Consider the following 20821-nt stretch of genomic DNA (forward strand, 5'->3'; position numbering starts at 1 on the left):
TCTGAAGTCTTTATGCCCAATTTTCTCCAATTTAATTGTACATGGGGGCATTACTGTATTCCCCATACCTGTGCATTCTGTAACACAGAGCAACTGAAGCAGAGAAATCTGTTGAAAGTACTCAGTGATTAATTGAGGTGACAAGTACAGCAGTACACTCCTTGACTTTTGAAATTATGAAATGAGAGGCACTCTGATTAGCAATATCCTGTTGCTGATGTTGCACAGTAAAAGAGGAGTCAGAGCAACTGAAAATTAGTTGCAAGATCAAAATTGAATGCTGAGTTGGAAGAGCCACATTATAACACAAGTGAGAAGCCAGAGGGCTCTATAGTTCACAAGTTCAAGTCGCTCCTCATATAGGCACAGCCTTTGTTTCAATGATAAGTATTTCACAACACTCACATACACACACACTTTTTTATAAAAGCAATGTTAAGTGCAATGAGGCACCTTTCTGTGACAGTGGGAAAAAATAACTGTCAAGGCTTTCACACAAACTAAATATGGTGTGTCACAATAAAATTTGATATGCTGTGCAATCCTATACAGGTTTACTCAGCAGCAAGGTCCAGTGAGTTGAGTGGAACTAATACCCAGGTAAGTAAGCATAGGATTGCAGCCTTAAGTAACTGTTAAAGTCTCTCTCTCCAGGAATCTGAGCTCTTTATCGACATTCAAGTAGTCTACTTTTTTTTTGCAGCTGATTGGTACTTGGATGCACTACTTCAGACCACTCATTTTGAAGTTTAGTTTATTATCCCAGGGTATAGAGCTGCCACCATTCAAAAATATGAACTGCACTATTCACTTGGTGTCAAGCAAGTTCTGAACTAAGGAAATATAAATAGTAATATGCCACAACATGAAATAAGTGTGAAAATTTAACTGGCATAAACCTCTTGGTATCAGTGTGGTTGCAAGGGAGGGTCCACAAATTACCATACCTATATTGGAAAGGCAGTAGCAATTCTGCCATTTTACGTACAAACAGAAGATGCAACCCAAGCCATATGGTTCACATGTTAAGATTATCCCCATATTCTGGCCCTATTGGTTGCAACTGTTAACACAAAATTAACTGACTCTTCTTAAAAGTTCCACATCACTTTAAATTTAGAAGTCATCTTTCCCTTCATGATGAATTGTTTGGCTCTTGCTGCTTTCCAATTCTTAGATTAAATAATTGTATTATTTAACCATTTCCTTCTTCCACTCTTCCCGACTCACCTCTACAGGACTTGAGGAATGCCAGCTGCAGACCAACAAGTCATTACTAGCCTCTGTATGGTATCAAAGGGAAACATTCTTATAACAGGAGGCAAGGGAAACCCATGATTGGGCTTTTCTTCTCAGAAGGCTTACGACTGGTTAACTAGAGAGCCCATGCAAACTTAGATGGGCTCGTGGTTACAACAAAAACAGAAGTACCCCTGCAAACAGATTAGGATATTGGGGGGCGGGGTACTACTGCCAAGGCAAAATACTTTGCATTCAAAGCTTTCGTGTTTTGTCTTACCACCCTTTCCCCACACAATCACCATTGCTGAAATACAGAAGTGCAATGGCAGGGGTGGAAAAGTGGTATGGAAACTCCACAGTAGTGACAGGCCACTCCTGCCATTACAGACCAACTGCAGAGTTAAGTCCTAGGACACGTTGCACTCAAGAGTGAAGCTGATATTAATTAGTTCAGCTTACAGAGTATGGGAACTGGTGCATGGAAATAGCATTGTGTTATGGGGAGGGGTGTAGAGGTGGTTATTAGTTTCAAACTCCATCTGCAGCACACTTAAGCCCAACTGGCAGCAACCCAAAGCTTAAAAAGTTTGGAATATATCTTATTCCAAGCTAAATGTAGCATAGTATGCTTTCTGAAACTGTTGTTTCCTATTACCATGTGTGCAATACATGCCTTCTCAGCATAGGAAAGAGACAGCATGCCCACAAGGAAAACATTCCAGAGGGAGAACACATTCTTCGTGACCACTCAGTAGAGTAATCCCACTTTAAGATGACAGCAGTGGCTTCAGAGACTCCAGCCCAGCCCTGCTGCTCAAAGGGTTTGGTTTAGAGTTCACTATGTCTCCCTGGGCAACAGGATCTTAAGAGACAGGCCTGGGACATTGCACAAGATGACAATATTGAAGCAAAAGTTCCTATCCCCACAGGCTTTGAGTGCTCAGCATAGGAGCCCAAAGTACTGCCAACAATACCTCCACAGCAGCAGATCAGAGCCAATAACTAAACGCTTCCCTGCTGTGCCTCAGGTAGAAACACTATTCCCATTTACTTAGATTTGAAAGCAAGGCTGCCTCTTCTGCTGGTTTTACCATCCCAGTCAAGTTCATGCAAGACGTATGTGTCAGAGTCAACACCCCTCCCATCTACAATCATGCCTTCTCATTCTTTCACGGACTCTGCAATTTGCATCAGTGCTAAGCTTCTTTCTTCTAAAGCACTCTCTCTTCACGGACATTTCTTCCGTATCATCTTTCTGGTCCACATTTAAGTGCAAAAGCTTGATACCTGACACAAGCAGCAGTAGTTCCTTGTCTCTGAATGCAGACCACCACTATCCCAGGAGCAGACAGAAAAGTAGGGCAAGTGGTTTCTAATGGATCAAGAGCAGGAAGGAGGAGGCTGTTGGCATTCCCCACAAGTGATTTTCTTCCTGAATTGAATTCATTTCTATCTGAGGGCCAGGATAGGACTAAAGCAGCTACAAGAAAGGGCTGCAAGGGGTAGGGTGAGAAAGAAGGAACTAGCACTGCTCCAACATTAGTACAGTACTGTCTGGCTCAGATTGGAACAAGGATCTGCCGCGCCTTCAACAACCCTTTTTTAAAAAAAGAAATGCCACTGATCCTGAACTTCTCATAACCACAAAGGAAACAAACTAATAATTGTCCATGATCAGGAATCTATAGCTACACCATTGCCTTTTAATGTTGTAATAATTATCCCTCATTTCCTGCTCCTTTATGAGTTTTATAAGGTCTGGCAACTTGGCTAAAGTGACAGCTAGTTTCATAGCATAAAGCCAGCCTCAGGCTCTTGGGACTATAACTATTTTTAATCACTAGTCTAGATAGCAGCAGCAGCTCTGAACGTTCAGTGTCATCTGAGTATCTTAAGCAACAAAAGCTCTCCAAAATTTCAATACAGAATTATAATCATATACAACTTTTTTAAAGACTTGTGACCACCTACTCAGAAATGTTACCTATCCCTTTGGCACAGCCCTTTGCCATCTGCCAGCACTACTTTCCTGGGATGTTCTCTTATCCAAAAGCAAGTGTTGGTCCAACACAAAGGAGAAATGTTGTGCACAAACGCAGACATTCCAGTGACCATTCCTGGCTCAGCCTCCCTTCTTTACTGCATGCCCCTGGACACAAACAAGTAGGCTAAACTGCAGCTGCAAGCTTGTTTTTAAGATAACCTAAAGGCCATAAACAGCTTGGGAGCCTCCAATAAAGAAATGCTTGTAACTGGGACTGCTGAAGACATAGGTGAAAGGTAAAAAGTTAGCTAGTCACTTTTCAGCCATGTTTTGTCAAAGGTCTACTTCTAAAGAACAGTTTATGAACATTAGGTAGTGCAAGATTCCCTAGACCTGCCTTCCCTCCCCAGTCTGGTACCCTCCATATGTTTTGGACTACATCTCCTATTGTTCCTGATCATTAGCCATGCTTGTTAGGCCTGATGGAAATTGTAATCCAATGCATTTGGAAGGCACCAACTGGGAAAGAGTACCCCAACTATTTGCCCCTCATTCTGGAAAAACATTGTTGAAGATTCCTGCAAGTTGTACATATAGGATGGAGGGGAACTCAAGGACTAAAGGCTCAGTTACAGGCAGGAGAAACAAAAAAGAGCAGTTCAGGGGATGAGAACAGTTTAAGAATAAGACAGAGTAGCTTGGAGGTCTGGGCAAGACTGTAACTGGAAGCTGGAACAGCAGTGCCTAAAAATAACATTTCTAAGAAAAAGTTCTTAGTGGATCTCTCAGCTGTGCTTCCTCATATCAGACAACAAGAAAAAGGGCATTAGGGGCTGTATCCAGTGCTTGAGTAGACGCATAGAAATGAATGCCCTTGACTAACTTAGGTCCATTAATTTCAGTGGGTGTGCTCTGAACAGAACTTGGCTGGATACAACCCATAATACTATTTGTGTTGTATCGCAACTTGCTCTTCAAACACGTGTAGCAGGTTTGTGCAAGCACACTATTAAACAATATGAAATGTGGAAAAACAGCTAGTTAAGAGGAAACAAGAAGAAATTTAATGCAGGCTGGAGCCATGGAAGTACCCAAAGGCTTTACTATATATATTATTCCCAAGGCTTTCATGATGCATGCCCAAGCAGCTTCAGCACTACTGTATAGCACAAAAGTCGTCCCTCTTCATTTCTTCTATAGTAACCTGAGGGATAACTAAGATACCTAGTCTGTGCACATTAACATCAAGTCTAGACTTTAAATACCTTGTATAATACTGCACAAAATGAAAAATAAGCCCCATAGTGTAGTCCAGCAATTGCAGCGTCACTCTACTTGAAAGGAACTTCATAGCCAACAGTGGTAAGGAGCAGGGCTTACCTGCTAAGCTAATTGGGTTGAAGGCATTTTCTAACTGGTCTGACTAATTTCAAGTGCCACTGTCAAACTGATTAGTGATTATGCAAAATCTACCACTAACAGCATCTTAGGGCAATATTAGACACTGCAGCAGTTGTGCGGGTTTAATTTGGAGTGGCCTCATCACATATATTGGGAGAGAACACACTGATCAAGGGGTTCAACCCTTCCTGAATATCTTGCAGCTCCTCTCCCCAGCTGCTTCTCACACAGCAAAGATGGTATTGGAGTGCTTCTGTGAGAAGGACTCATTTTCTATTAGCAGTCACTTTGGTTGAATTAAAAGCATAATACCAACAGGCTTATGTCTGAAGACACAAGGTTCTCAATTAGAACTTCAAAGTTTTTGCTGAAGATCTGTATTCATCCACTGGGGGGGGGATGTGGTTGTTTCAATCAGGTGAGTAGATGAAATGTACTATTTTAGAGATACTAAAGATAATCTTTGCATTCATCTAAATCTTATCAATGCATTTGAATGTGTTTGGAAGAAATTCCCATGATTTTGAAAGGAACTCATTTTCAAGCATTTAATTAAATTTAGGATACTGTCATTGGAAGTAAGTTGGATGAAGTGGTAGCCTGGTACAAAAGTTAGCAAACTCATGAAAGATTGCACATTCTGTATTTAAGAGTTGCAGCAACCTCTTAACAGAGTAGTAGGTCACTAGAACTTTTAGAATCATTGGGTTCCCAAACTACAAGTGGTCAACAAGTTTCATTCAAGTGGCCCAGTGTGTCTAAAAATACAATTAAAATCATACACCATCTAGCACAGCATAATCATTACAATTGCTCTAAGAGGCAGGAGAATCATTAAGTGGTCTGCCAAGGTCCTCAGCAATGTTCAAGTGGTCTCAGAGGGAAAAGTTTGGGAACCACTACTATAGACTAATGAAAATTGGTACTGGGATCCATGTTGTTTAAACTACCCTAGTCCAAGGCAGGCAATAGATTTTTTACTGTATGCAGAACCATTTGGATCCTCTTGTTAAACCTCTCTCAGAGCCCATGCCTAATTGGTGTATGGATAACCAATTCAATATAGCCCTATATAGCATACTGTCTTAGGCTTGGGTAAAGGCATGAGTGTGCTGTGACTTTTCCCATTTCCTCAAAATACACAGGGAAGCAGTGTTTGCAGGATAAAAGGTAAAGGGACCCCTGACCATTAGGTCCAGTTGTGGACGACTCTGGGGTTGCGGCGCTCATCTCGCTTTATTGGCCGAGGGAGCCGGCGTACAGCTTCCGGGTCATGTGGACAGCATGACTAAGCCACTTCTGGCGAACCAGAGCAGCGCATGGAAATGCTGTTTACCTTTCCACCAGAGCGGTACCTATTTATCTACATGCACTTTGACGTGCTTTCGAACTGCTAGGTTGGCAGAAGCAGGGACTGAGCAACAGGAGCTCACCTCATCGCGGGGATTCGAACCACCAACCTTCTGATTGGCAAGCCCTAGGCTCTGTGGTTTAACCCACAGCGCTACCCGCAGAATACCAGAAGCTTAATGGGAGGGTGAGAGAACTTTGCCATAGTCTATATTGTGGAGAAAATATAGCCCCATCCCCATTCCACAACAACATAATGGTTCCTTCAATACAAATCAACAGCAAAGGCAAATGTACAGAACGATGAGGACATATCCCAAAGGGCTGGACATGAAAGAAGTAATCTAAAATTAGGTATTGGTACTAATAATGCATTACTTAATGTTTAGCTTCTAGGGATGAGTCTGTAATTGTATGTAACCACAAGCAGTCCATGTGCTCTTGCCATCAAGTCTTTAGCTACTTCTTTCCATGTTCTTTTGTCACATATGTCATACGGGGAGGGGTGCTTCAAGTCAAGGTAAGAACAAAGTCATCTTAGATTCACTGTCAACAAGAACTATGCTACTTCAGGCAATCCAGTACTATTACATTTCAGCCTGCATAGATAGGAGCTATTGACAGTGAACACACATCAAATCAGAGAAGACATTTGCCTAAAAGCTGATAGCTGGTAGTAGTTTGCATATAAACATGGCACAACTAGATCTAAGCTACCGAGTCTGTTCATGCCATGAAAAGTCTCCACATGAAAAAAACCCGCCCAAATTATGATTTACATCTATGAAAATAGGCACTCTTGTTAAGGTGGATCTATACTATTTTCCATAGCTCTGTTAGCAAGCTGGATGTGTGGAAATTTGATAGCTCAGAGCAGTCTTGTAGGAATACAGCAACTAAGTATCTGAATTGCTGCTTCATAAGGAAATTGCTTTGTGGGATCTGGCCCAAGTACTAAGCAGCATCCTCCAAAAAGAAGGACTTCTCTTATGGCACTGGAAAATTTTACAAGTATCCATTGTTGGAGTGCCTGTACCTCCCAGGACTTCTCTGGGAGATTTCACCCTATTATGGCATCCTAAACAAGAAATAAATGTGTTCCTGTGCATGATATGTAGGAGTAGAAAGTTAAAACCTGCCCCCGCTATGTAGATCATAATTTGTCCAAGTCATCTTTTAGAAAGTAAGTAAGTATAAGTCAGATTTTTATGCGAGTGACATTTTGGGTGCATGCATTGACTAACCATTTGTGCAGAGACTGGTTAGAATAAAGATACTCTGAAATATGGTCCCTTTTATTAATAGTGCACATTTGCCCCAGGCTCAAGAGAGAAACTTGCATTATCTTCCAAGCCTGCCTGTTTCTGGCCTACCTGAACACCTGCTGTGTCCAAATACATGAAAAAAAATTAGATACAGCTCAAGGTGAATAGTGCTACAAACTGGAGGCTGAGCTATGCCCATTCAGCAGCAGTTTCCAGTTATAGATTTTCTGAAAAGCAGATATAAAATGACCAGGATCCAAACTAGCACAAGTGTAATTTTAAAAGTGAAAAAAATAAAATCTAGCAAATGTGGAAGTTATTTTAGGGTATTCATGCACCCTTCTAGGTCATGGGCTCCATTGTGTGGTACTTCATAAGGTACAAAGGACTGCTGCCAGACCTGAAGTTTTACCCTCCCTCATGCATGTTCAGAAGCACATTTCACTCATGCACTCAAAGTGGATGGGAAGTTGAAACTTGGCCAAAGATTTCTGCCAGAATTCAACAGTTTAAGGTAAAACTTGTGTAATACCACAAAACAAAACAAGCTCTCTCTCTCTCAATGTATGTATGTATATGTATATGTATTCCTACCAGCAGCATCTTGACATGGTACAATAGTAGCACAAAACATTTAAGATTTGGTCACATGACAGTAAAAAAAACCCCACTAAAAACTGGCAATCAACTACCGGTAGTACATGAGATGTGAAGAGAAGAGATCCAGCATATTTTCTAAGACTCTCCCTCTTTTTAAATTTACATTTCAATATTGTAGATTTAAAAATACATAGGCCAGCATAAAACAAAAAATTAAATGTTACCACGTTAATTGCAAGCTTCCAGGTTAGATGGTTTACATGCTAACTAAATCCATCTTAGTACATTATCAAAATGCCCGGTGTTAGAAACTGGAACAGGAGTGCTAGAAGCCATGTGGCTCCTGGGACCTAGGCTGTGGGCACCAAAACAAAATGTCTAGGTGCATTGCTTGTTTGTTTTTTCCTGCCCTGCTACCAGACCAGGTAGCCACGCGGGGGGGGGGGGGGCTGGCTGGCTAGGGAATCAGGAGCTCTGCAGGGTAGTGCAGCAGCAAAAGACGTGTCTTTTGCTTCCACTCTACTTGCCAAACACCTGATTCACCCCAGCGTGGCAGCATGGAAGCAAAGAAAGTGTGTGTTTTCCTGCTGCACCGCTGGGCAAATCAGGTGTTTGGTGGGCGTGCCCAGCAGACCAGATGACTACAGCCAGGCAGGTGGACATGCTAGGTGCAAAGCACGCCTCCTTGATATCTCAATCCAGCTGCAGGAGGCCAGTTGCCAGTCGCAAAATGCGACTGGTGCCCAGCTAATTTTGAACTCTGAATGCCCATTATGGCAAATATTCCATTATTTAATAAATGGCATCCAATTCTTCTCAAAAGTCTACTGTATTACTTCTTCCTTCCCCCAAGTATTTGTAACTCCTAGTAACTTCAAGACTTCCTCTTAAGAGAGCACTTATGGCAGTATTTTGCAATACGAGATTAAAGGCTCCAAGTGTAGCTCTTAACAGAGGAATTTTGGAACCCTTAAGGGAGACATATCCAAAATCAAGATGAGCTCCTTTGCAAGGAGGAAGGAGAACAGAATTCAGGTTCCGCATGAAGGGAAATAATCTGAAGCTATCCATGACAAGACTAGCATGTACCAAAGTTAACTCTCAAAATTGCAGTGAGAATGTAATGTGCTACTCTCCCTTCACATCCAGCCCTAAATTCAAGTCAAACTCTCTGGATTAACAGGACTTCATGGACTACAGGACTTTCAGGTCACATGCTGCACAAGCACGCCACAGCAGTAAGCATAACAAATTAAATAAGAAGACTGTACTGTGCAAAAAGCCTATCTCAATTTAGGCTAGAAAAATAAATAGCAGTTAAGTGGGCATGCTTATTCACTCACTGGTCACTTCTGGCTCTCAAATTACAGTAACTCTTAAGGAGATCTCCAGTGTTAGTCATACATGGATTAGACCTGTGAAATCAATGGACAAATTACTCGTCTCTCAATTTCAACATGTATATTCTAAGCACGACTAACACTGGATATTACCCTTAGTTACTAGCTGTCCCCATCCTTGGAAACCTCAAACACACAGATAGGGCTTGCATGGATGACAGCTTATTTTGCTGTTACATTTCAGACAATTTTACCTTTTATTCCAAGTACTTTCAGACCAAGTTATATCTGACTTGGTATGCTGCCCCTTTAGTCTGAATCCAAATCTTTCAAAAGTTAATTTGGGCATGTTTAACTGATCCTGTGTAAATTCTTCTACAAGTCACCCTATCTGCTCTGGACTCCTTAGAGAAGATGGATGGGGAATAAATATCCAGAGTTTCAAAAAGTAGATTGGATTGATCCAAGGTGCAACAGGTAGCAAATCTGGGGCTGCAGTAAAGGATGAACACTCCCTTGGTCACCTGTGGTGGTTAATCATTACCTACATTTACTGAGGGACCTCCCCACTGTTGAAGGTCATCATAGCTGAGGGGTGAGGAATCTCTAGCCCTCCAGATGTTGTTTAACTACAGTTCCCATCATCCACAACCACTGGCCATGCTTGCTGGGGCTGATGGGAGTTGGGAATCTAGCAACGTCTAGAGGGCCACAGGTTCCACACACCCATCATAGCACTGGCCTGCAGAGGACTACAAACATATTTCTCATTGCCCAGTATCAATTGAAAGAAATATCGTGGGGGATATAATAACTGGGTGTGTCTAGAACACTGTTTTGCATTAGACAAGGCAGTAGCAAGGAGGTTACACTTGTAACTATTACTGCAACTAGTCAAGAACCACAAGGAGGGCTCAGGGTAAAATGGGAACATAGGCAGCTACCTTATACAGAGTCAAGAACATTGGTCCATCTAGCTCAGTACTGCCCACACGGACTGGCAGAGACTCTTTCAGACTGGGAACATTTCCAGCCCTGAGTCAGAACCTTTTTCTGCAGGCAAGGCAGATGCTCTACCGCTTGAGCCACACACCCTCCTAGTTCTACATCAACACAAGCTTTCTCCTGAGCAATTATTTCCAAAAGCTACATTAATATGCCTAATTTGCCCTCAAAGACTGACAGAAACAAGCCAGCTCACATCAACCGCTAACATGATACTTTTTGGCTCAAAATGGCAGGCTAATTGTATTGGCCCTCCAAGACATTCACATAGATAAGTGACTAGAATTTATCTCAATTATTTCATTTCAGTTGAATACACAAGTATAACGTCATAGCTCCAGACAGCAAGTCCATGAGTCAGAGTATTAGCCAGTGCAAAGGTTTGCAGCTTTAACTGGAGTGGCAAAGATAAGAAACTATAGCATTTTTTCACCTGGTGACTAATAATGTATCTTTATACAAGTAGTAACTGATTACGCAGTCATTACTTTGGATTCTGTTGTGTCACACCTATGCTTAAGGGAAGAAACTACATTTTTAAGAAGTTGTAGAAGTGTGTTAATCCGAGGACCAGGGTTCATACATTCTCTTTAGCCACAGCATTCTTTTTTTTACCTATGCAGTTCAAACTAGTGTTTCATCATGGGTAGAATCATTAGTCGCAGATGCACATGTTAGCATTAACAGCCAAGTTTTGTTACGGCTATTTGCAGGGTAATTATACCGCGAAACAAACAAAACTTTTGTATACGAGTTATTTGTTGCCAGCTCAGATGCTACTTTTTGAAAATGCAAGTCACATCTTGCTTGCCAGCAGCACACAAGTCTGACAGATTGGTAAAATCCTGAATGCTTTGGGGAGTCCTTATTTCTCAGGCACGCCTGCAAGTCAGACCTGCATGTTACTTTGTGCACTTCTCTAGTCTAGAGGGATGCTGCTGCTGTCTACAAACAGGCCCTGGAGGGGCTTCTTTTTAAAGCAGACTCCACTCTCCAGGTGTACATTGGTTGGAAGTAACTTAGAGTCACAGATTATACACAGAAAGGAAGTAAAGGCAAGAGCAAAATGAAAAAGTAGACACAGCCAGTAAAAGGGTGTCTCTATGGGCATTGACACTTTCCTTATATCAATTAAGTATTGAAACTAGCAAGTAGTTCTGCTCCACAGAAAAGGGATAGCCAAAACAGGCAGGCAATACAGATCCCCTAGACTCTCTACCACAAATAGAAGTTTGAAAGATAGCAACAATCAAGGGACAAGAGCAAGAGAAAACCCACTTTCTAAAATCCTTGCTTCACAGTTATTGCAATGCTTAGAGTCAACTGGAGTATTTCCCCAAGAGCAACAATTGTCACAGGCGAATATTCTAGAAGTAGCATGCCTCAGAGCATTTTCCCACTTTCCACATTCAACTAATAAACACATGAGCTGGAATCCTGTCCCATTTCTTTTTCCTTTTCACAAGTTGCTCCTTCCAGATACAGACCCTGGGACTGCTGGACTCTTGTTTGAACCACCCTGCCAAAGGGAAATAAACGCCCGTTGTTGCTTAATCAGGGCATTTCACCGCCTTTTATTCAAAGGAAGTTGGCTGAACAGAGAGGAGAAGTTGGTCCCATTTGAGAACGGGGGCAGCTGCAAAATCTACCAGAGAGACTCTCCTCCTGCAAGCTTCGTCTTGCCCCGTCGCTCCCTCCTCCCCCTTTCCTGGCTTGACTCAAGCAGCGCCAACTGAATGAGGAAGTCAAGCTCGGCGGGCGGAAGCCAAGCCCATTGCAATGTCTGCAACAAGGTTGTCAGCCCGTGACTCAGGCGGGAGCCCTGACAGCTGCCAAGCGGTATACTGCCCGTTACTTCCCAGCTTTGTTTTTTTTTTTTTAAGGGGGGAGAGGGGGGGCAGGAAATCCTTAGATGATTAGAGGGTGCAACCCCAGCTACAAACCGAGGAGAGAGAACGAGCAGGTTTAATCTCTTGCAACAAGAGCAAGATATAGTAACAGGCAGCAGAGGATGAGAGAAGCACGCGATCAGCTGCTTTCTCAGAGAGGCAAGAGGCGGTAGTCTTAAAGCCATTTCCCCTGCAGGGTTGTTGGGGTTAGGGGCGGTGGGGGGAGGGGAAAGGGGTATTTTGGGGGAGGGGAAGCACAGGTAGCCGGTGCGGCAAGGGAAGGATCCTGTGCGTGGCAATTGCACAGCGTTCCCCCACCTCAGGCGGAAAGGAAGCCAAGAGATGATGGCTGCACCTTCCCCCACCCCACCCCACCCCGCTTCCACCCCCCCCTCCAAAGCCGATGCCCCCACAGTGGGTGGCACTTCCTGGGCTTGCAGCCCGCTTGGCAGAAGAAAGGCATTCTAGAAGTTAAGCCACACCCGCCCGCCCGCCTCGCGATGAAGCTCAACCCGCCGGCGCCAAACTGAAAGCCAAGCGCCATCTCTCGCGTGTTTCCCGTCCCGTCCCGCGCCGTCCCTGAAGCAGGATTTCACCTGAGTCTGGCCAAAGCCCGGGAGGTTGGGGGGTGGGGTGGGCGAACCGCCGCGGCTCCTGCTCCTCGCTGTGGGAAGACTAGACTCGGTACCCGGCACCTTTGGAGAGAGTCGCAGCGCCCCACCCGCCGCGCGCTGTTCCAGCTTCAACGCCTCACACTCACCGGCAACAGCGAGGTTTCAAGCCGGGAGGGAGCGGCCGCGGCTAAGGACAGCAACACCCACCTGCTGTACTGCTGGCCAATAAAAAGGGCAGCTTGCTCTGACTGAGCTCCAGCTCCCGCCAATGGCGACGCAAGAGGAGGGCGGTGCTGCTAAAGAAGGCGGAGGGCGCTTTTTTTTTTTTTTAATCTCCTCAACTGACGCCTCAACCCCCGCTTCTCATATTAGCCCGCCTCTCATCCTCCTCGCAGAAATGGGCTCAGCCAATGCGCCCTCATTCAGAGAGGAGCGTAGAATGACACGTCGGGCAGCCAATAGGTGCACGGAGAAAGGGTAGGGCCCTTTGTGGGCCTATCTTGAACGTTTCCCTGGTTGTTCTGAGGCGTGGCAGCAAGGAGTGGAGTGGCGGCGGGGGAGAAATCTCTACCATCCATTTTCAGCCCCATTAACCTACCCTGAGTAGGAACAAAACAGTGGGCACTCGCCTGTTCTCCTGTGCATGCTCAAGCAGAAGTAAACCTACTGTATTTAACAGGGCTCTCTCCAAGACTGGCCCTTAAACATCTAAAAGCAAATACTCAGGTCTTCTACTTCCATTTAGCAATAGCGATATTTTTCAAAATTAAAATTGTTCGACGCTTATTAATTGAAGTTTAACACGTCACATATAACAAAGACTCTTGCAGTACTGATAAAAGACTGGGAAAGTGCCCTTAAATAGGCACGCTGGCTTTCTCTTCACCACTGGATCCTGCACAAACTTACTCCCTTCAGAGCTCTTCTGCAGCCTTGCCCTCCCACTTCTCTCTCCACTTCTATTTTCCAAGGCATCCCTTCCTGTGACATCCTCTTGTCCACCACTTAGCTGTCCAAAGGTTTCCTGCATCCTGAAACAACTATGTTCTTCCTGTCTTCCTGCCCATTATGCCTGGAACTGCGTCCAGAAGGCCTTTGCAACCTCCTTCCTTAACGTCCCTCCTCAAAATTCATTTATTTTGTAGAAGAATTTTGGAACAACCAAAGTGCATGGAGTTGAAATAATTTCACATTCCCCCGTTTACCCCTACCTCCATTTCTCGTTCCCTCTTCTATGTTTTAGAATGCAAGCTTTTTGGAGTAGGGACTTGTGAAACCTGTTCTTTGTGAAGCTCTGTATACATGCATGCCACTGTCACCATCATCAAGCTTACAAAAAAAGGTAAGAATCACTTTGTTATATTAGATCAAGATCTATTTAAGCTGCAGCAGTTCTGTGCACACCTAAGTACAAGCCTCACTGAACATAGTGGGACTTTCTTCTAAGTAAACATGCACAGGCTTGCCTTGTTAGTCCAACATTGTGTTTTCAGTGACGGCCAAGCAGATTCCCCTGGAACGTTCACAACAGGACATGATGAAGATAGCCAACCCATTATTGTTATCAGTATGTGGAAAGCAGAGGTATTCTACCTCTAAACACAAAAGTCTCATTTATATCTGTCATTCCTAACATTAATGCACTTGTCTTTCCTCCACTAGTCTTTTTACAAATCTTTTATATATATTTTTAATAAAATATTTATACTTTTTTAATGTTCAGAGATAGCATACTCCCACTTACCAAGTACTAAGGATAACCAATAAGGTTTGGCTAGCTTCATTGACTTTTAAATTCTAGAAATCAGGTGAACCAAATACATCAAAATGAGGAACCTCATCTCTGACATTTTGACGATTTCTGCCCTGACACTGCTTCCGGATGCAGTATTCCATGAATGTCCGGGAAATTCCAGACGTATGGCAATCCTAGCTTCACTGCATGAATTACCCAACCTTTTACCAGACTACACCAGTGTTGGACTTGCCAAATTTAATTGTGAAAAACCAGGGTTTGTTTGCTTTTTTAAAGGCAGCAATATTACACCCACTGATCTTCAAGGAAGTCCCACTGAGCGCAATGGGATTCCAATGTTATATGTAGTGCTTTAAGGAGTTCTGATGTACGATATCTCATTGACATATATGGCAGCTGAGAAACCACTTTCATTATCTAGCCACTCTACTCAGGAGTCTGATTCTCAAGTTGGATGGTCAGATGCAAAAGAGGGCAGGCCTCCTGTACCTTTAAAAGTTATGTAGAAAGCGGGGAATATCAGTAGGTGTAGGCGTGGTCATCCAAGCTACAGCTGCAGAATATTGCCACCTCCACACAACTGTGGCAAACGTGCAGGAATCCTGTCCTCTTTAACCTCTGTTCGATCTCCTGCTAAATAAAAGTTGGACCTACTGTATCATGGTATGAAGCTAACATACACACCAAGAACCATTATTTTGAAGCTGGTCAAGCAAATTGATGGGAAGTTTGCATCACCAATGTTAATCACAATAGTCAATGTCAAATCTTTAGTGAAAGAAAATTAGCAGTGAAATTCTGTGGATATTTATTCAGAAGTAAGTTCTAGTTTTCTATGTTTGTAATGCTTTAAAAAAAAAGCAACATCAGATTAAAGCTGAAGTTTATAAAGCACTGGAGGGGCTCTAATAAAATAAAAGATGTTCATTCCAAAATTCAGACACTCTTGTAACTAAACACTTTCCTGGTACCATGTATGATAAGGTGTTCTGTAGTGGGATTCATGGGCGGGCAGAGAATAAATTATTATACAGGTAACTTCTTTTCTTTGTGCTCAACACAGAAGGCATGGGATACGATACCAGAGGAAGGAAGCCGCCTTCTTGCCTAGCATTGAAATTCATGAGGCTACTGGAAGAGGGACAGAGTCTGTTATCCATTCTGTCAGCCCATAGCAAGCCAGAGCAAGATGCTCTGAACACATAAATACCAGTCCTGGTGTGACTGCACTAGCTACCAATTTATTTATTGCTGTAAGCTGCTTTGAGTTACTTTGTTAAGAAAAACACCTAAGTATGATAAATAATAACAATTTCAAGCAAACAAGCCACCTGTCTGTCAATCATAGGCTAGTAACTTTTGAGGGCTCGTTTACAAGGCTGACTTAAACATTTTCAGGTATTATTGATTTCAGTGGAGAAGATATAAGTATGGGCTTCTGACACTGTCATCAATGTGAATTTAAAATCCTAGCTTTAGCTGGGCCATTCCCAAGGCTTTTTGTACGCTAGAGAATGTATATTTGTAGGTATAAATGATGTAAGAAAAGACATTAATTAGGTCAAGGATCCTAAAAAGACCAATAAGAATCAGAATAGCTGAAGGTGTACTTGGAGAAACAGAGTATCCTAGAGAAATTAACCTGAAGACTCTTGAAAGAAAGTTTATTTGGTTAAGAAAGGGATGAAGGGTGGAGAAGGTGATGCTACTAAAGTTGTTGAAAGATGTGTGCCACTGAACATCATTGTATCAAGGATTAAAAGATAAAATACTATGGTTAAGCATTAGTGAGAATAGTGTAAGGAGAAGAAATTGCAGGGCTGGAAATAGAACTCAGCTACTCGGAGAGCAAGTGTGGAGCAGTGGTTAGAGTGTTGGACAAACATTGTAGGAGATAAGGGTTCAAATTCCCATGTGGCCATAAAGCTCACTGAGTGATTTCGGCCGCATACACGCCAGACATTCAAGCATGCACACACACAAAAACTCATGGGAACTTAGTTTGTTGTGAGTGCTAGAAACTAACTCTGAGGGGGGAACTCCAGTTCCCAGAATTCTCTTTGGGGGGTGGGCATGCAGAGAAATGTGTTTTAAAATTTTGTTAAATACATGGCACGTACTGTCCCTCAGCCTAACCTACATCACAGGGTTGTTGTGAGGATAAAAGGAACTTGGGAAAACCATGTACACTGCTTTTACTTCTTTGGAGTAAAAGGCAGGCTCTAAATGCAATTAATAAATATATCAATAAATAAATGAAGAAGCTTGACGGAGAAAAATAAATAGGAGCCAAGAATGAAGGAGTGTAGTAAACCTTGTCATTGAAGGACCCCGATGCCCTTTTATAGGGCACTAACATAGTCACAGTCTATGACATCAGAAGCCCAATTGGGTTAGGAGGGCTACTGGTGTGGCAGAAGTCTTTATTTTAAAAAGGAGGCAAGGAGAAGGTTTGAACTTGACAACAAAAGGCAGAATGGTAGAATTAATTTAAAGTTTGCAACTGGAAAAGGAACAAAAATAGATAATGGAGTTAACAATGGAAGTATTTATTAATTATTTCTGAAAAGTTAAAGCCCAAGGAAATAAATTAACACCCAAATACGGTACTGTAATGCAATGGAAGAATTTTGAGTCTTCTGCTTCTTTGACTTGCACACGTTGAGCGGCATGTTTTTTTCTTTTGCAAGGTGTGGGCTATCATAAATATGCTTTATTTTAGTAAAGATAATTAAGGCAAAGGAGAGGAGTGACCAATGAGCAAAGACAATGAAAAGAGTGAAGGAGGGAGCATGTTGCTAAATATTAACCACAGTGACTTTATTTTTTGTTTAAAAAAAATGACGAAAAACCACAGGAGCAGAACAGCTTGCAAAAGTTACAACATTGTATTGGTAAAGGGTTCTCTACTGAAATGGATTGGCTAAGTAGATGGAATTTGCAATGAAGGGTATTGCTAAAAGTTCAGATTCAGTGTCATATAAGCAGGTCCATGAAGCTGAAGCAAAAAAGCAGTGGTTGAAAGTCCATGTGAAAACAGCTGTATCGACAGAAGACTTTGAGGGGGCTTCTGGGATGATAACGCTACAAATAATGCACTCCTGTGTTTACTGCTTCCCATCCAACATGGTACTCCAATGAGACATCTACTCACCTTACAGTTTATACTTACAATGACCTTTCACACTCAGTTTGTTCCAGTCACGTGGCCTGAAAACTCCTTAGGAGCAAACATTGCACAACAAATTATTTCAGTTGAAAGAGAGGTTGCCTTTAACCCATCTACTTGTCACACTCCTGGCATATGTATCAGCAGACAATGATTTTTAACAGAGTTGATCTTAGGTGGCTATCTGGAGCAGCACTTTGTAGGAGGCAGCCTGCCTGCTGCAGCAGTGACTGCTGCCCTATACAAGGCTGCAGAGATGTTATCTAAGCCTAGGACAAATCATAATTTTGGGAACATGAGGATGAATGAGGCTCTGCTGAGGTACAGCTATTCATGTATTGTCCTTCTGCACCTGCTCCCAGTAGATAGCATAGCTTATCTAAGTACATGGAATATCAGCAATGTTTAAGTTCATGAATACCCCTCAATGATGATTCACTAGATAGGCAAAGCTTGCAGTGGGTACTGGCAGCGCCTGATTTAGGGTGGTACAGGTGATTCCTCAGCACAGGACACTGAGCTGAAGGCACACAATATAATAAGGAATCATTGTGAAAATAAGAAATATGTTGGGGGAGTATCAAATGTTGTCCTTGCTCAGGGCACCATATTACTAAAGTCTGCCTCTGGTACTGGGACTCTGAATTGTTCCTGGTTCCAATTTGCAGCCCTCAAGCAAGGAAGCACAGCAGCTTACGCACAAGGAATTCTGGGAATAGGTTTTCTGTTAGCTACTGTCCTGAAGGTCAAAGGGGAACATTAGACAAGTGCAATCTTCTTTGTCCACTAACCTTAGGCAATATGCACCAAAACATGTGGGACCCTTAGCTTTGTTGGGCCTCAGGGGAGTCTCTCTCTCCCCCCCCCCCCCGCCCTTGCCTCTCCCCCTCTCTGCACCGCTGGCTGTGCATACATCTCTGCTGCTGGGGAAAAGCTAGGGATAAAAGGAGGGGCAGAAGTTGTGATGCAAGGAGGAATCAGAATGAGCATGAGACCCTGGTAGCTGCAGGAATTGAAGTTTCTAGTAGATCTGGCATTGACGTGAGAGAGCCATAGCAGGTCAGCAAGATTCAACTGCTGGCACTCACTGAGAGATGAGGGGGTGGTCTACAAGCTTGCAATATAAAGGAAGTCACTGTCTGACAATCTGTGGGTACAAAGGAGGCTCTGCCAAATCCCAACTACTGATCTAGAAAAAGGAAAGCTAGCAGTCTTATGTGTGTTGGGTTCCATTGGTGAGGGTAAGGTACTTAAATAGCAGCATATAAATACTTGCAATAAATAAATAAACATGCCACTCTTTTCTGACTTTCATTTGTCCCAAGACTGCAGAAGCAATAGGAAAGGGTGCTCTAGCCCCATCCATCAGCCAAAGGAGAAAAGAGCTGCCAGCCACTATGCAAGCAAGGACACCAGCGGAGCAAGGGAAGAGCAGCCTGGCAACAACTGGATATAAATGCCCACTTATAGCTCACCACTTTATTCTGACCTTGAAATATGAACTCCCTCCTCTACCTCCTCCCCCCTTCCACTTCTCTTCCCTTGACTTAGTTTGTAAACGTGATGACAGGGACTGCCTCTCATTTTTTTAAAGCTGCTTCGGAAGGTAACATTTTGCCTGAAATGTGGGATAAAATCTAAATAGACAAATAAACAATAGAATGAAATTAATGCTGTGGGGAAATTATACTAACAAAATGGATCCCACCTAAGCCTTAAGCATTTCTGGGGCAACTGCAGTTGGTGGCAGGAAGGTCTCTATAGCTGTTACTGCATCCACTGGGTTATTGTAGGGTATGGTTGCTAAATGACAAACACAGGTTCCAAGACCATCACATTCCACATTTAACACATTGACAGATAACAATTCAAAGCACTTTCGCCATCTGATGAGCTACTCAATAGATTCTGAACATGAGGATTACCATAGTAACTAGCTCAGGCTCAGTGGGGGGGGGGCTGAATGCTTGTGGTTTACCTCAGCTTATACTCCCACTTCCTTTTCCTCTGAGCCTTGCCCTGTTGCGCTGACATTTTTTGAGCTGGTTTCAACATTACTGTCAAAGCTAGCAATAATTGAGATAGCTCACCATGCTTTTTACCAAAGGCATCGCTACTAATTAATTAGTAGAAATAGTAGCCTTTGCTACTCTGTTTTTGCCAGGTACAAACCAGCTGTCCATATATAAACAGCTGTGCTCATGGCACATGTCCTTACCTTAAGAGTGAATTACTAAATCTACCATAAATGTAACTACAAACAAAGTCAGATCAGCTGATGGATGACAGCCATTTGTGTACTGTTTTGGGCGGGGAAGCAGATCCAAGGTGAAATTATCTGCTCTGCAAAGGCATTTCTCGCTTCAACTGTTCTCTGTTTATAACACACCGTAGACTGGATTGTGTGAGCTGGCATTGGAGGCAGGGAGCAGGAAATCCTTTTGTTTCTTAAGAAACGTATACACCAACATTTCGCCAAAAGGCCACAGGACAGCTTGCAACATAATAAAACAACATCATAACACAAGAACTTAAAAACGGCAGTCTCAATACAATTTATAATAAAAGCAGCAGTGTCAAACTATTCATAAATCACTCCAGTCACAGTTCCCCTCATCCAAAATCCTGTTGGAAGAGGTGAGTCTTCATCTGTTTCCTAAAAGAAAACAAAGATGTTGCTAGGCACATCTCGATGGGGAGCGTTCCACAGCCACTCCTCACTTGTCATCTTCCATAGTTTGAGGCAGTATACTTATGAATTCTGGTTGCTGGGAAGCGAAGAAGGAGAGAGTGCTCTTGTGCTCAGGTTCTGCTTTGTGGGCTTCCCATGGACATCTATCCGGTTGGCCACTGATAACAGGATGCTGGACTAGGTAGGCCTTTGGTCTGATTCAGCAGACATTCCTTGCGTTTTTAAAATATTTGGAGCTGCCACCAAATAAACTCTTGCATGTGGCCTCCAGAAGGTTGCCCATGAGGAAATGCAGCTCTTTGGCTACGTATTTGTTCTGAAACCAGGAATTCACAGAAATGCCTACAGTGCACAGCATTGAACTCAGTAAGATTTACTTCTGAAAGAACATGCGCCGTATTGAGATGCACAGATGCAAATTGTTTTATAACCTTTTGTCCTGGTAAGAACCCTTCAAAGTAGGTCACTATTTTTCTCGCTTCACCTAGGAGAAGCTGCAGCTGAGAGAAGATTA

General features: G+C 42.9%; 1 protein-coding gene across 2 annotated transcripts in view; it reads right to left on the bottom strand.

Moving 5' to 3' along the window:
- The window catches only part of MYH9 (myosin heavy chain 9), an 85820-nt gene that overhangs the window by 61829 nt on the left and 3170 nt on the right, over nucleotides 1–20821 (bottom strand). Inside the window, exon 1 of one of the 2 annotated variants that reach the window (XM_081879451.1) lies at nucleotides 12673–12830. The exons of the other annotated variant lie outside the window; for it this stretch is intronic. The gene's annotated coding sequence lies outside the window, so the exon portion shown is untranslated. Of the gene's footprint in view, nucleotides 1–12672; nucleotides 12831–20821 lie in introns of those variants that run through there. 2 annotated transcript variants of the gene reach the window in all.

This window comes from Podarcis erhardii, assembly GCF_964252035.2.
Source record: "Podarcis erhardii genome assembly, chromosome: 10".
Classification (NCBI taxonomy): domain Eukaryota; kingdom Metazoa; phylum Chordata; class Lepidosauria; order Squamata; family Lacertidae; genus Podarcis; species Podarcis erhardii.